General features: G+C 40.4%; 1 protein-coding gene and 2 long non-coding RNA genes across 6 annotated transcripts in view; 2 read left to right on the top strand and 1 right to left on the bottom strand.

Annotated features, from left to right (window-relative positions):
- Positions 1-14,214, bottom strand: part of LOC146707573 (uncharacterized) — a 29,916-nt gene extending 15,702 nt beyond the window's left edge. For 2 of the 4 annotated variants that reach the window (XM_085458975.1, XM_085458978.1), the window contains exons 1-2: positions 13,942-14,214; positions 13,656-13,784 (exon numbers count right to left, since the gene is read on the bottom strand). The gene's annotated coding sequence lies outside the window, so the exon portion shown is untranslated. Of the gene's footprint in view, positions 1-5,949; positions 6,095-13,655; positions 13,785-13,941 lie in introns of those variants that run through there. The other 2 variants (XM_085458976.1, XM_085458977.1) reach the window with 2 other exon arrangements.
- On the top strand, positions 248-2,695 carry LOC146707575 (uncharacterized). Its single transcript, XR_014920854.1, has 3 exons — positions 248-615; positions 1,920-1,937; positions 2,200-2,695. It is a non-coding gene; the product is annotated as an uncharacterized LOC146707575 (long non-coding RNA).
- Positions 3,571-6,417, top strand: LOC146707574 (uncharacterized). The gene is made up of 3 exons (XR_014920853.1): positions 3,571-4,309; positions 4,389-4,522; positions 5,531-6,417. It is a non-coding gene; the product is annotated as an uncharacterized LOC146707574 (long non-coding RNA).
- Positions 14,215-16,234: the final 2,020 nt, after the last annotated feature.

Raw genomic sequence — 16,234 nt, 5'->3', positions numbered from 1 at the left:
TTTATTTTGCGACATCATGAAACAAACGACAGCGTAAAATGAAACTATAGACGTTTTTATATCCTCATCCGATATATATCGTTATATCGAACAGCCCTAACATAAACCTTCAAAAGTAGGCCTAAACAAACAAAAAAATTCATCTGGGCTTTTGATGAGGACACATCACAACTCCTCACATTAAATTCCTGTTGTTAACAAATACGCTTTCATAGGATCTTCTTGGTTAAAGACTGAACCAGTTTTCTTAGATTATATTGTAAGGTGAAGACCCTGCAATATTATTAAGAATGAATGAATGAGTGAATTAGAAAAATGTTCATCTGTTGTCAGCATGTGCTCGTTTAAGGTGGACTGAGCCAAAGTGGAAAGCTGTAATCTGGTCTGATAAATCAAAGTCAGGAAATCATGGAACAGCCATTTCTGGGCTAGAAAGAGACACCATATAGCTTGTTTTTGGTGCACAGCTCACAAGCAATCATATGTGACTGTATGGAGTACCATTAGTGTGCAGGGCACCACTGTGTTGCATCATCTCTTCTCCTCTGAGTGTTTGGGAGCTAAGGAGTCCAAATGGTTTTGCACTGTTGCAGCAGGATTTCAGCTGCTCAGGAGGTAAGAGCCTGCTTTGTTGTATTATTCATTTTGTAATGCTCCAAATGTTTTTTCAGTGGGTGACAGCTCAGGAATGCAGGCAGGCCAGTTTCAGAGATATTATGAAATACACGGCATGAAAAGAATCCCGAAGTGTAATAGGAGAAGAGATGAGGGTTAAGAGAAGCCTTTTGAGAGACTTATTTTGGGGCAAATAAAACTACATTTCATGAATTTTCTTGCAAGCTTTAAGTTTACTCCATGACTTTATGCAGAAAAACTAATGAAAGATAACTTGTTTACGTGATTATCTGTGTGAACACCTATATCAAAGCAGAGGTTTTTACAGTTTGCGGGTTTGGCCTATTCAGGTGCGTGTAAACACAATGCCACAATCTCCCCAGGAGTGGATGTCCAAGCAAATCCCAGCATTGCACAGTCAAACCATGCAATACTCAAAGAAATCTAAGAGCTACATCTCAGACTCTACAGACTCTAAGTATGGCTTGTTTGGAAAGGTTCACTCTCAGTAAAAAGAACATGGCAGCATGGCTTAGCTTAGCTTATCCTAGCAAAGCTGCATCTGAAGAAAACTGCAAGACTTCTGGAACAATGTACTTTATTCAGATGAAACCAAACCAAACTGGCCTAAAAACCAAACTCAGCATTTCAGCACCAACAGCTCACACCAGCTGTCGAGTAAGGTGGTGGAGAGATGATCATTTGGGTTTGTTTTCCACCCACAAAAGCTGGGTACCGGGCAGTCATTGAGTTGACCATGAACTCTTCTGAACACCAAAGTATTGTAGAGTCAGATACGAGGTCATCTCTGTGACAGGAATAAAGAGTACAATGATGCCAAACACAGCAGCAAATCTACAACAAAATGTCTATAAATGGAAACTAGCGGTGTTGCAGTGGCCCACTGAAAGTCCTGACAGCACATAAACAAATGTCCACAAACCTCAATGCACTGAATTTTAGAGAAGAGTAGGTCAAAATCTCTCCACAAATTCAAGTTATATCAGCTCAAGCTGGCTTTACAAGCTACTGAATCATGGCTAGGACTGAATTCATTTACCATTTGTCACTTGCATATATTGTTATTTTGTGTTCTGTTATGTTTTAGTCAATCATAATGCTTTAATGTAAACACAGCACATGTAACCTTGGCTCTGCATACTATCTCTGTTTGTGGTAGCATTGGTTACATTCAGTACATCTGTGTTCCTAAAGCTAAATGTCACTTAATCATTAGTCGATTTGAATCTTTCATTTGTTTATGTAGTTTGGTTATATTTACCACTGTGTGTTCCTTTGTGCAGGTCCTATATGTGAAACAGGTATGTGCTGTTTTCCTATCACTTTCCATGCTGCTTATGTTATGCTACCTTCAAAGGATTGCACAGAGCTGTATAAAAACGTATTTTTACACATGGATGCATGTGCGTGAAGGTATTTTGAAATAGCTGTAAAATTACGAGACACTCGCTTTTATAAGGATTTTAGTTTAACACAATATAGCTGCAATCAAGTATAATGTTACGTGCGTGTGTTGGTGGGTTATTTGTTTCCTAATGTGTGTATGCAAATTCACCTGTGCAGGGGCTCGGCTGTGATTGGTGGACCTAAGGAACGACCTGATGTAACTGGTTCCTGCTGTGGACATGAACTATAAAAGGGCGACTGAAGAGCTGCGGTGCGGGGGGTGTGGCAGACTTCCCGTGCACTTGCCTCAGGTCCAGACGGAGCGGCCGTAGCTATTTGGTTAAAAGGTCGGGCATGTGTGTGAAGTGCGGAGCAAGTAGGGGTGAGCTGCCGATTATTTTGGGAAGCCTTCTTTTCTCCTGTGTTTTTAGACCAGGGAGGTCAGACTGTGTTATTTCTTTCTTTTCTTTTCCTTGAACAGGTCAGAGGGGAACCGAAGCCTAGGTTGAGTTTTGTTTGTTGTGTTGGCCTTAGCTCACCCCGAAATTATACACTGCCACTACCATTGTTGTGAATAAACTATTGTTAAAAGTCCGATGCTGTGACTGTGTCTGTTTGGGCGTGGGAAGTCATGGGACACCCCGCTCCTGTTACGGTCATTTCGAGCCGGGTCGTAACATATAAGATATAAAATAAGATTTATTTTTAAATACATTGTTTTTGCATTGTTTCTAACCAAATACAGGGTTTTTAAGACTTGCAGAATCACTACATGCCACCATTTTTTCAACAGAGTTAGTGTGGAGTTCACAAACTGCCTACATGCACAATAAAATTCAGAAGATTACAAATAGCAGCATTCAAGCTGCACATCTCAGGGGACATAGAAATAGTTCTATGTTTGGCTTTTTACGGATGATCAGCAAGCATTTATTCTCAAAAGAAGGTGTTTTTTGTGTTTTGTTTTTTTTATTAAAGCATTCAAAACTATATCCTAAATCCAAACTACCTTGGGATGTACAGTACTTTATTTATTATTATTATAGGTTATAAGTTAAGTGGTTTGAATCTTTTAAAATCCTTCTTTTTTTAATGAACATGCTCTTGTGCTTTGGTTGAATTGAACTTAAACTTTCTGTCTCCAGTTTGTTAGTTTCTCACTTCTCCAGACTGCAAGATTTCCTGTGTGGAATGATTTTCATGAGCAGTGACCCATAGTTTGACAAGCAGCAAGTGTCAGCATTCAGAAGCTTCCCAAAACCACTCCAGACACTTATTTGTGGATTTATTTTAAAGCACCATCTAAATTAACTTTAATTTTAAGAGATTAAAACTGAATGCACAAAGTCAACAGTTACATTTGCTTTGATTTTGATGACTATGACCCTGGAATACAATCTTAAAACCTCTATTTTCATTCTCCTGTTCTGCTTCTACCACCATCTTTGCTGTTCCAAAAGTACCCTAAAATATCTCCGCTCAAACTATCTGTTCTTATGCTTTTATTTCCTGATTCTTTTGCAGAACGCACATGAGCTGTACCACAAGAACATCGACTGCATGCTAAGAGCAGTGACAGCCTTGGTTTTAAAGAAGTGGTGGTCAAAGAAATGCCCCAGATAAGCCCACCCACATCCTTTTTACTGACACATACATACTAAAATAAACATCACCACAAAAACATATAATGGCAATGGTAATCAGAATTAATACTCTTTGTGGTTCCACATTTTCCAAACACCATTCCTTTATCAGTTACAGTCTGAAAAGCTTCAGTTTGTCAGTGTACATTTAAAAGAATACAAGCATGTGTTTACTGGATGCTCGCACTGAAGTTGGGCATGGTTTCAGCATACAATTTTACCACATCACAAGCCTTGAGAAAAAACATTTTCTTCCACAGAGAGGTTCAGTTACTGAGGAAACACAAAGCTCTTCATCTCACTGTTTAAGACCCAAACCCAGGAAAAGCAACATGCTTGAAAACAAAATGCATGCTTTTGGAGTTAGAACTTTCTGTGTAAAACACACAGAGACACAGACACACACATTCAGGGGAGGCTCAGGGCACCATTAATAATTACGGTTAATATGATCTCACTTAAACTTGAGAGGGGACGTGTAAGTCAGCTCTTCACAGCTCTTGCAAGTGCATGACACAGAGAGAGAGAGAAAGAGAGAGAGAGAGTGTGTCAGAGAGGACATAAAGTGTATGTGTGTGTGTGTGTGTCGTGTAATGCAGCTGCTGCGTGATGATCAACATCCACAAGCTTCTTTACTTCGCTAAGTAAGTGTTTCTCCCTCATTTTCAATTGCTGTGTCATATGATGTTGGATGATCTCACTGATGAAACTATCAATGTACAGCTGTGGGAGCAGGCGTAAATAGATGGCCTCTTCATTAGCTGAGCTGGAGATGCTGACCATCATGTTTTCTCTCCTGGTTTTTGCCCTCTTCACACTTGGAGGGATGCTCAATGAGGAATGTGGACAGTCAAATGGTACAACCAAGACACACACACACACACACATACACTAATGTCTGGACTGTGACTTAGCGTCTGCACTCACACTTAGGTAAAATAGCAAAATATTAGAGCACCAAAGTACTTCAAAAATGATTACACATTTCAAATAATAATAATATATAAATACATATATACATTCATACATATAGGAAATTTTTGTCATCAACTTAGTGAAGTTTGTCAACTCTGCAAGCATTAAGCACGTGTGGCACACGTTTAACGAGATTTGGATTTCCACATAACAGAGTTATTTCCACATAACTGAGAGTTATTTCCACATAACTGAGAGTTATTTCCACATAACTGAGAGTTATTTCCACATAACTGAACTTTCTATATCTTCCTCCTGTTAAGACAAACCCGTCTAATTATGAACCTCAGCTTTGAAGCGTTATCTTTAACCTTATTTTCACACAATAAGGTTCTCTTTGTATTTCATTTGTACTTCCTTTGACTGGAATTGCTGCTTTGTTTTATATATTTTATGTTTTAGTGATATTAAATTATTATTATATTAAATGTATTATATTTTTTTTCCATTGGTTCATTTATACTTCCACTTAGAGAATGCTTCAGATAAAAAAAACTACCACTAGATCACAAGGCAAACTGTCCAGGCAGGATATAAGATTCTTATATATCTATTTACGATCTACTATCATGAATGAACCCCACACAATTTCTATCAAATGTATAAATCATATTTGATAGATTTATATATATATATATATATATATATATATATACATACATTATTACATTTAATTCTAAGATTCGATTATGATAGGTCCATTTTTTTAAACATTTATATTTAATAGCCTACAACATGAAAGATGGTCAAATTATTTTGTTTGGCATCACATTAATTATTAAATGTTATTAATAAATCATTATTATTTTATGTGACCAGATCTGTGATAAAGTATTGCATTTTGAGGTGAAAAACCAAAGCAATTAACTTTCTGTTTCCATTTTCTGCAGCGACTAACACAAACCCACAAAACGATGTGCTGACTGTCTGACTTTGATGAGGGTTATGATTCAGATACAGAAGATTCACAGGGGAAAAGCAGCCCTCTGAGAATGTGACAGTCAAAGCCCCCTCCTGTGTGAACCTGTTGGTTACCAGACAAAAAGTTGAACTGATAACCTCTGAACACAAGTGCATGTGTACTTTGTTAAAGGATCTTGCATAGATGAGCCATAGGGGAGTGGCCTACACTACACATTTTAAAAGAAAAAAAAAGGACTGAACAAAGAAACGCCTGCTTTAACAAACAGTGTCAAGTCAGTATCTCGTGCCTGCTTTCTTTGTGAGAGTGTGAAGACAGAAGGATTTTATCTAACCTAGATCTGTAAGCAGCTGCTTCTACCAGTAAGTTTTAAAAGCTTAACCGTACCTGCTCTTCTTCTTATTCACTCTTTTCTTGTACCTCCTCTTTGAGTTGCTCAAGGATGTTTTCTTCTACCCACTGACGGTTACCTTTGATACTGGAAGGCAGTTGAAAAATCTAGGTCAAAAACAAAAGGTGTGTTTGGCAGGTTGTGAGCGAGCCATCTGATCACTCTATTGAAATGAGAAGTATGAATCACTTGTGCCAAGGCTCAAAGGCTATCGCTAGTGTGAATGCCTACATTTACAGAGAGAAAAATGTAGGAATCACAGGCCATCTGTGGTCGGCTACACTGATTCATTCAGCCTGTCTGTGACAACATAAAAATGCTCTGTTATTCAGCACCAGCTCTTGTTTGACAGCCGTGTTTTCATAAACATGTAAATCTATAACTATTTTGCTTACCTGACACGTGATGGCTAAAGAGTTAAAACAAAAAGAATATAATAAAGGATGTTTGATTCTGAAACTCTGCTGAAGATTAAAAATTTATTCACTGATGTTAAGTTCACAGAAAGTCCCTGAAACTTCAGTGACTGTACTTTTTTCTTTGATTTTTCACACTGACTGTTTTATTCATGGGAGCCCGGCCTGGAGTTTCAGCCTGCCACTCATACTGCGATACCACTGTACATTTCTTAACTTTCTAAACCCAGCAGGTGATACTGCTGAGGTTGTGTGAATTCTCACATTTCAAGCTGAATATAAAGCAGAGAAGTCTCGAATGTAATGCCAATTCCAAGTTTATACAGCCCTCTGGTGGCAGTGCATGCAGAACTGCACTCGAAGGATTGCAAAAGCCTTTAAAAAAAAAATCGTCTACTGAACTCACTTACAGCCTGATTTGCTGGGCAGTTTACAGAGAATTAAACTGTTTAATATTTTAAAATGCGCCCCATTTTCATGAATACACATAGTCCATAACTTAATCTTAGAAGTATACACTTACCAGCCACTTCATAAGGTAGATGTTAGTATTCATTTTGCGGTACAGTGCCGCTTTAATTCAACCTGATATTGATTGATGATTTGTTCATACTGACACAATAGCATCACACAGCTGATAGTTGTCGGTTCAACCACATTCCATCGGATTCAGGTCTGGTGACTGTGGAGGCCACCTGAGTACAATGCGCTCATTGTCATTTTCAAGAAAGCAGTTTGAGATGATTTGACCTTTGTGACATGGTGTGTTATCATGCTGAAAGCAGCCACCAGAAGATAGGTCCACTGTCATCATAAAAGAGTGGACATGGTCAGCAAAAATACTCAGGGAGACTGTGGCATTTAAAAACATGCTCAGTTGGTACTAATGGGGCTAAAGCATGCCAAATAAACATCTCCCACCACCAGCAGCCTGAACAGTTGATACAAGGCAAAATGGATCCATGCTTTCACACCACACCAAACTGTGACCCAAATGTTGCAGCTAAAATTGATATCCATCAGATCAGCAACATTTCTACAACGTTCTATTGTCACATTTTGGTGAGCCCGTGTGAAATATAGCCTCCTGTTCTTAGAGGACAGAAGTGGCAGAAGTCTGCTGCTGTAGCGCATCTCTTTCAAAGTTCTCACCATTCTCTGTGAACCGTAGAGATGGTTGTGTGGGAAAATCCTAGCATTTAAGCAGCTTCTGAAATACTCAGACCCCCATTTGACAACATAACACATTTGAAAAGATTAAAACCGCCTTTCTTTCTCATTCTGATGCTCACTTTGAACTTCAGCAGGTCATCTTTATCATTTCTACATTCCTAAATCCACTGAGTTGCTGCCATCTAACTGGCTGACTAGAAATTTTCTATAACAAGCAGTTGAACAGGTATACCCAGCATAGTGGTTGGTGACTGTATAATTAGAAGCAAGAAGTTTAGTGAGCTAGATTCAAGATTGTTTGTTTGTCACGCGCATGGTTATACAGGTATAACACGCACTGAAATGTGACCTGATACGCTCCTCGACTGTGCAAAGAAATAAAAAAAGAGATCCTTTCTATGAGTAGTCTGCATGTTCCAGCTTTGCCAGTGTGGGTTTAGTAATTCCAGCTTTAGGCGTGGAAATGAGCCTGTGTGGTAGCTCTGTCTGTGCCTGAGCATAAAATTATACAGTGAAGCTACACTGTGGCAAAGAGTAATTTCTTCACTCCTCTGTATAAATGAGTCCTGTTTTGTGTTGTATAGTTGTGTAGATGGAACTGCCATTCACTGGCTTTGAGCTGACCTTCATCATCGTTGCCTTCATCATCTTCACTCTCTTCAGTTTGGCTTCAGTCTGTTTTCGACCACAGGCAGCCCGGCCAGGTACACATTTAGCCTCTGATATCACCACAGAAACCAACGTCAGCCTCTCTAACGCCGATTATCTATGCTCTATCTCAGAAAAAGATGTCTATGAAGTGAAGAAACTGCAGCCATGTAACAGGAAGCAGAGAGTGATCATCAAAGAAGCTGGACAGAACACATAAAGCAAACATTATAAACCCCAGCTGAGTGAAGGCAAAACTGAAAACACCGCTTACTGTTCTTCTTTTTTTTTGTATTAGTGTTGACGCAATGCCCATTACAGTAGGTTCCCACAATAAAGATAAGGTGGCAATAAACTGTACCCTATTAATTATACAGCTTCGTGAGTTATGAGTATTGTTATAAGGCTGAAGGTAATCATTTAGAAGTGTAACACAAATTGCTAACAGCATAACGTGATCTCAGCGTATTTGTTCAGGTATCTGGAGAGGACGATTAGATAAACTTGTAGAGCAAAGATCCTGTTTGTACAGTTTATCACTGTAACACCACATCTTTTCTTTCCTCTATGATAATTTGCTCTTTAGCTCCATCTCCAGTTTTAAAAAAGCATCAGCTGAATTCTGAACTGAGGCCACAGAAAAATAGGTAGAGTTAAATGCCGTGGAGCTGAAGAACCAGACAGAGCCGAACACTGATGCACAGATCTCTGACAAGCCGTGATGTCTGAGTTAGGATTTAACAAACCAAGTGACTTTCAGCCCCTGCAGCCCTCGTGGGGTGACATCCCAGGGGGTTAGAGGCTGCTCCCTGTGGAGAATGCCCCTCGACCCTTAAGCCCTCCGTCACTCCTCTGCAGTCAGCCGTCTAGCTGTTGACATGAAGCGGAGGAGGAGCTCCAGAATAAAGCAACTGAGGAAGATTTTCTTTTAAAGCCAGCGTCTTTGGTGTGTAATGATGATCCTGTGTGTGTGTGTGTGTGTGTGTGTGTGTGTGTGTGTGTGTGTGTGTGTGTGTGTGTGTGTGTGTGTGTGTGTGTGTGTGTGTGTGTGTGCTCCTGTTCATGTGTATATGCAGCCATTGAGGTTAGTATTGGGCTGTTGAAGAGATAAAGGGTCTTCAGAGTAATTAAGCTCTGGCTGGATGGCTACAGCCCTCATTAACACTGACGATATTGTGGCATGACAACAGACCCACTATCACTCTAATGATGGTCAATGAACTCACCAGGCCACAATCCACACCCGTGCACAAAGACACAAGGGCAAGGACACACCCCTACAAATTCAGACATCACGGCACATTTCAACTATGGCCACTCGTTTCATCACCTACACTCTGCTCCTGAATGAGAAACAGAACAACCCACACAAGCTCCGGCCATCACGTCAGCTCTTTGATTCATAAGACCTTAGACTATGGAAACATCTCACGTGCAAACCATCCTATAAAGAGAGGGGTGATCATTCTTAAAAAGAAACAAACATAAACTCTTCCATATAAAGCACAAGGAGGTCATAATTATATGCAATCTTTGGACTATTTGTGAAATCGTGGTCTTATAATGCCAATATTTGTTTTTATTTTATTTTCAGCCCAGCAGTATTTGCAACAAGGCTTATAACAACCTATATGCCTATATTGGCCTTCATTTTTTTCTCATGTAATCCATTCTGTATCAAATCACCCAGAAATTTCCCAGAAATTCAGAACTCATTCACATTGTCTTTCTTGAACAACCAGCAGTGTGTACAATGGAAATGTGTTCAGCTTTCTATTATAACATGTAGCCCAACTGCTAAATATTTACATCTGAGAACCTACGATGAAAAATATTTATAACTAAATATTTCCGTTAAGCCGACTGGTTCTGGTATCTTTGTTTTTAGCAAAATAAATCATTGATAAATCATAATACTGTGTTATATTGGTCATGAAATATTTCAATATCACCATTGAGCAGTCCCGCTGCTCATGATTTTTTAATATAACTGTGTTCTAATGTAAAAGGCAGTTGTGTATGAATAGTCTGAAAATAAAGATGGGAAGTTTATTGGGTTTATTTTGTTCTATCTCTAATGTAAAATTAAAAACTGTGGCACAGAGAATCACCAGATCCTCAACCATCATCAAATCTACAGCTGTACATCAGCTAAACATCAGTATCGACCTATGTGATTGATATCAAGTATAAAAAAATGGGCGTTGATTTGCCACATTAACTGTGCGCTAGATAAATGTTTGAAAATAGTGTGCTAAGGAACTGAGAGGATGACCTGTCTTTTGTTTATGCCTCCAGCGAAGTTGAAAAGACTTTCAAGAACGGTGATCTGGAAGCTCAATGGGGAAAAAACCTCACTAAAAAGTTCTACTGGTCACCCATCTACAGCATGTACCTTATATTACCATTTCAGTGTTTTAATGATATGTGCTAATGATCACCCAAGTCTAAAAGTTACAGGGGCATTTTATGGAGCACTGTTCTTCCAAGCAAGTTTTGTCAGAGATAAAGAAAGCTCCTTATCTGCTGATCCCGGTCAAGAGATGATGACAGAGGAAAAGAAGAAAGTGAAACTTTAAGAGGAGGGGAGGAGACGCTGTAAAGTCAGTACAGCTGCTGGGAAAACCAGGACTGCTGTTAACACTCGTAATAACAGCAGCCCTGCAGTCCAACTGTTTTCTGAGCTGCACACTAATTCAGAGCACACTGCCTGCTGAGTTCAGGCACACATTGGACTAAAATATGAGCACGCTGAGCGACGGGATTAATAACGGGGCTGGTACTTGGGAATGCTTCAAAAAAATGGTCACACATAAGGCTGCAAATAATTTGCTACCAGCTATTTTTCCTCATTTAGTCACATCATGGTTCTGAAATGTCAAAAAAAAATCTTTTAACGTTTACTGCTATGCTGGACTAACTGCCCAAACTCAGACTTTTGAGTTTTACAATTTCAGTAGTCTGTCTAATTTAATTTTTTGAGACTTTTTGCTGACAAAAAAGTATTTAATCAGCTAATAAAATTCTTGCTCTAATCCAAAAAGAGGCTGATGTTTTAGCGCAGATACAAGTAGCAAGACAGCATTTTGGTTACTTTACACTCAGAGAGGTAAATCCACTTTCCAAATGGTTTCCATCACACACATGAACACATAAAGCACACATCCTGATGCTGTTTTAGCAAAGCAGAAAGAAACAATTTAGATAAATGCTCATCCTTCTCAGTCATTTCCACAGCAAAAGTGGATTTGCAGCTGTTCTGTTTTCTATCGATGTCAACTCATTATCTTCACATGTTATCTTGGGCTTGTTGTTTGTTAAACACTTCATACAATGCAAAAATGCACTGCACTGTTTAAGTAACCAAAGATGGCTCTCACGCCACAAAAGAACAAGCTTCACCTGCAGCCCTGCCAGGGTACTGCAGCAGTGTGAGAGCTCGCCCAGTCTGTGTGTGCCTCTCTCACGGGGGTGTGTTCAAGCAGGCTGGGTAATCCTCGTAAACACGAATAATCCCTTTTATAAGGGCAAATTATTACAACACGCTCTGCAGCGAAGACCTGGTGGGAGAATCTGGTATGAATCTTACTCTCTTACTCCAAAGGGCAGGTAGGTAGACAGAAAGTGAGGAACACAGAGAGGCAGAGGTCTGGCAGGAGTTAGCAGGCAGTGGATACCAGGTGGCTGTGAATGACAATTGAGACCAAATAAGCATATTCAAATTGGGAAAATAAAAGTTTTTTAAATGACAAAGGCAGCTGATATGCAAAGTGCAGCTCACCACAGAAACAAACTACATACCTCAGCAGAGTGTTTGCAGCAGGATGAATGTGTGTGTTTGTGTGTTGTTGGGGAAGAATCTCTGTCATTTCAAGGAGCATTTTTGCAAACATCATAAAGCAATAAAAGGCAACATTTCAAAATGCGACACCGACAAACAACACTAAAAAACACAAAGACCCTGGCCTTGGCTTTATTCTTGAGAGCTGAAGGAGCTGACGGCCCAGGTGCTCGTTCAGAGACTCTCTGACTGTTTCAAGCCCTGCGGTCCATTAGTGTCCTGCTGCTCCTCTAATCCTCATTCACATGTAACGGCTGACATTTCATCTTAATGTGTTAATTCATTAGCTGGGTGCTGAATGGAGAGACTCAGTCCACAGAGACGGCCGTCAGCAGACACACTAATGAGTCCCCCCCGCGCGCAGCCGGTGACTGCAGAGCTAATGCCAAGTGAAGTGGGTTACCTGCTGCAGGAAACCCCAACGATGGGCTACCCGGATACCCACGCAGGGCTGGATATTTCTTGGAATGTGGCATAATAAAAACAGCGCTTATATAATACAGACTCTTTTTACCAAAACCAAACAAAAGAAGCAAAGCCGAGAGAAATGCTGCTATTGTAAATGAAAAACCTGTCAGCACCACTCTTTGGGCTTTTAAATGTGCAAAGTTCTGCTTTATTTGATTTATGTATTCATTTTTAATTTCACCGTGGATCCATTGTAAAAAAATATATTATTTAATGATTATTTAATCATTTTTGGCATAATAATAATAATAATGTATTTTATCAGTGGGAAAAGCTGTGATGCAGTTAAAAATCCAGACTTTATCCCTTCCCCCTTCCCACTCTAAAAATCCTTGCTGAGGTTCTGCTGCTCCCTCTCATCGGATGACGGCAGAAAAATAAGAATAACTAAACAATCTTTATATAAGTTAGCCACAGAATGCTTTGTTTACTTCTCTGGTTATCCTTGTGCTATAAGATATTTATCAAGTTCACCTGGATATTGTGGGTTGTTTTTTTTAACTGTAATGGTTTATCCATGTGATGAGAGAAACAACCAACTAAAAGCCAACATTACAGAGGCAGGCCTTCATGCTGTCACTCAGAGACAGTACAAGATCTACACAGACAGTTAAGACGTCTTTGGCCATCATTAGTCTGCCGTCCCCTAGATTTCATTCAGAGGACCGCTGCCCCCACCACCTCAACACCCAAAAGCTCCAGATGTATATATGTGTGTGTGTGTGTGTGTGTGTGTGTGTGCGCGTGTGTGTGTGTGTCTTCATCTGTTGGGGGGCAGGAGAGAGCTAGGCGGGATCTGGTTCTTGGAGGACCTGCTATTTCCAGTCACAGCTTCTTAAATCTTTGCTCTAATGTTACAGGTGATAAATCTTCCCTGCCTGCTCACTCCGCTCTCTTTGAAAATATCAGCCACTTGCGCACACAAAATACAGCATGCAGCATGAGTGTGTGTTCAAGGGGCAGTTCAGGGTGCACGGAGGGGGCTTCCTGTCATTTGAATTACCCCTCTACATGTGCCGAAATGTGTGTTTGTGTGTGTGTGTTTGAGGGATAGAGAGTTTGTGTGTGTATGGGGGGGGGGGGCTGTTGTGGGAACTACCCACCCACCCCCCTCCCTCTAAAAAAGGCTGTATAAAGGAGGAAGGGGGAGAAGCACCTTTGTCACTTCGCTCTCAGACACAGAGACAATCACTCTGGACACACACATTCCTTCAGGGACATAGCGATTATCCTCAGAAGAGATCTACTTGTTCGTACTGGATTCTCCCAGAGGAGGATTTCCTGACTGAAAAGAGAAGAGGGGCAAATCTGAAAGACACTCAGCATCTCCAGTCCGGATTTGAGCCACAGGGACTCTCCGGAATTATTTGTGAAAATTATCATAAGTTTCAGCTCCTGAAACCAGCTGCCACCTAACTATGAGGATATTCAACCTGCTCTACCTTCTCATGCTGCTCGCAGTCATGGCAGCATCGGTCTCCTCTGCCAAGCCAGGTAAGCGTCCTCAGACTTCACCACCCAGAGGTGTCCTTTTAAAGGGGGACGCCTATAAATCTGAACGTTAACGTTAGTAATGTCTGCTAGGTACAAAAATAAATACATAAATAAAGCTTTACAACCAGTTACATGGACCAAAACATAGTCCCGGTCAGCAGCGTTCTGAATCACTGCGCACTGACCCTTAAACTCGCATCCATAGCAACAAGCTTGGACTATGTTAGCTATAGTTAACTGTCACTAATAAAACAGATTAGCTTAACCCTATGAGTTAAACAGACTTAAAACTTTTAATAGAAAAGTTTATTTTATTTTTCTGTTTTAACCTAAGCAATGTTAAAAGTGCGCGAGATAATTTGACGGCCAATTATTGACGGGATGCTGGACGTTACTTCTTTATAACAGTGGTGATGCATTCACTGCTTGTTGTGAAAATTGTTGTGAAAAAGTTAAATAGTCAATATTTACAGTTATTATCTCAAAGATTTTCACCCGGTAACTTGAAATTATTTTTCTCAGTTTTGAGTTATTAGGTCAAACTTTTTTTTTTGACTATTTGGAAATAAATAAATGAAACTTTTAGTGGTGGAATCAAGCTTCCTCAGCTCAAAGGCTCCAGTCTCATAAACAAATTACAGCTGAGTGACACTGATAATTAAGTGTCGGTATTTATTGATTTCGCATAATGCAGGAAAAGCACTTTTTAAAGCCTCCTTTTAGCCTGACCACAAATAAGTACCCCCCATCTGTAATAAGGAAAAAAAACGTTTTAGTGTTCCTGCCTCGTAGCAGGTGCGCTTTCCCCCGCAAATTCTCGACTTTTTTTGCGGTTATCTTTGCGCAGATGCAAAAAAAAAAAAAAAAAAAGAAAAGAAAAGAAAAGAAAAAAAGGGGAGGGGGCGGCTGCTGTTAAAGGGGGAGGTTTTGTGCCTCGGGTCGGTTCATGTGCTGATGGCGAGGACACGATGATGAAGGATAAAAGGAGGAGTGGAGGACAGCGGAGCGCCGCCGGGGTATCCGCAAAGCGGACCGGTGGGCCCTTTGTCCCCGGCTGGAAGGCGCTCCGGAGCGCTTTTGTTAATGACAGTGTTAAAACTTCATGCAAATACCCGCGCTTTATTTACATGACATGGAGTAGCAGTGGCAAGTATAAAGCAGGCTACCTTCAGGGTGGGGTGGGGGGCAGCTTCTTTCAGAGGTACAGGCAGAGAGGGTGGGAGGGGAGTCATAAAGTCATCTGGCGGTTTATCTCTTCCTGGGCTTGGCTGGCAGTCTGGATTTATTAGGGACGTATAAAAATAATCACGTGTTAGGTGAGTGTGTCCCAGCTGTTTGTAAATGGGTTGCAATAAAAAAAAAAAAAGAAACTCTTAAAGTGGTCAGGAGAGGTTATAGAGTTGCAGAAGGTTCAAAATTATATATGCCAGGCATCCACCTGCAGACCGCATGAATGGGCAGCTTTTTGCCTGATAGCAGTCTAATTTAATTAAATATCTGTTTACATCTACAATCAAACCATCTCTTTTACTCCAGATTTCTTGAACCTGAGGAAAAAATACCACAGACACCACTGCCCACACAGACGCTGCCTGCCTCTGCACTCCAGAGTACCCTTCCCTTGAGGTAAGAGACATTCACTCATGCATGTGTTCATATATAGCAGGAGGTTATGAGCCGAGCCTAACAAAAACAGGCTACGTGGCCGGCAGGTTGGCAGTCAGGAAAAGCGTGTGTGTGATTAGTGTTTACGAAGAACAGAGGACATAAATCTCACAAACTGAACTGGGAGGAGGTGAAAGAGGGGACTCAAGGTGACTTTATGTCTAAATGCTGTTTTTATCCATTACAGGTCAGGAGAACTGCAATGGGGAAGACTCGAGGAGAGAAATGTGAATATGGACCGCAGTTTGTGGCAGAAACATCACGGCTGGAGCCCATGAAAGAAGGGGAGATATGGGACTCCACAAAGATGCCACCCACAGACTTTAATGTACATGTATCTGCTTCTGCAGCAAGAATCTGAATATTCATTAAACCATGAAAAGCTACAACAGCTGGGCGACCACAGAGCTGGGCTCGGCCAGTTTTGAGCTCCTTCCAAATGATAAAACGGGGAAAATAGCATGAGAGCTTTTAATCAATATCATCAAGTATATTCAATAATCGATTTAAAAAGCTGCGGACCAAAGAGCTGTAAATACCCCTAGTATAGCTACAAATTGTTTATATTGTATGTTC

Source organism: Copadichromis virginalis, linkage group LG6, assembly GCF_057382275.1.
Source record: "Copadichromis virginalis isolate Kocher_CV1m ecotype Utaka linkage group LG6, C_Virginalis_male_GT1.1, whole genome shotgun sequence".
In the NCBI taxonomy this organism is placed as follows: domain Eukaryota; kingdom Metazoa; phylum Chordata; class Actinopteri; order Cichliformes; family Cichlidae; genus Copadichromis; species Copadichromis virginalis.
The sequence above is the reverse complement of the archived record's forward strand: the minus strand, read 5'-3'. Positions and strand labels throughout refer to the sequence as shown.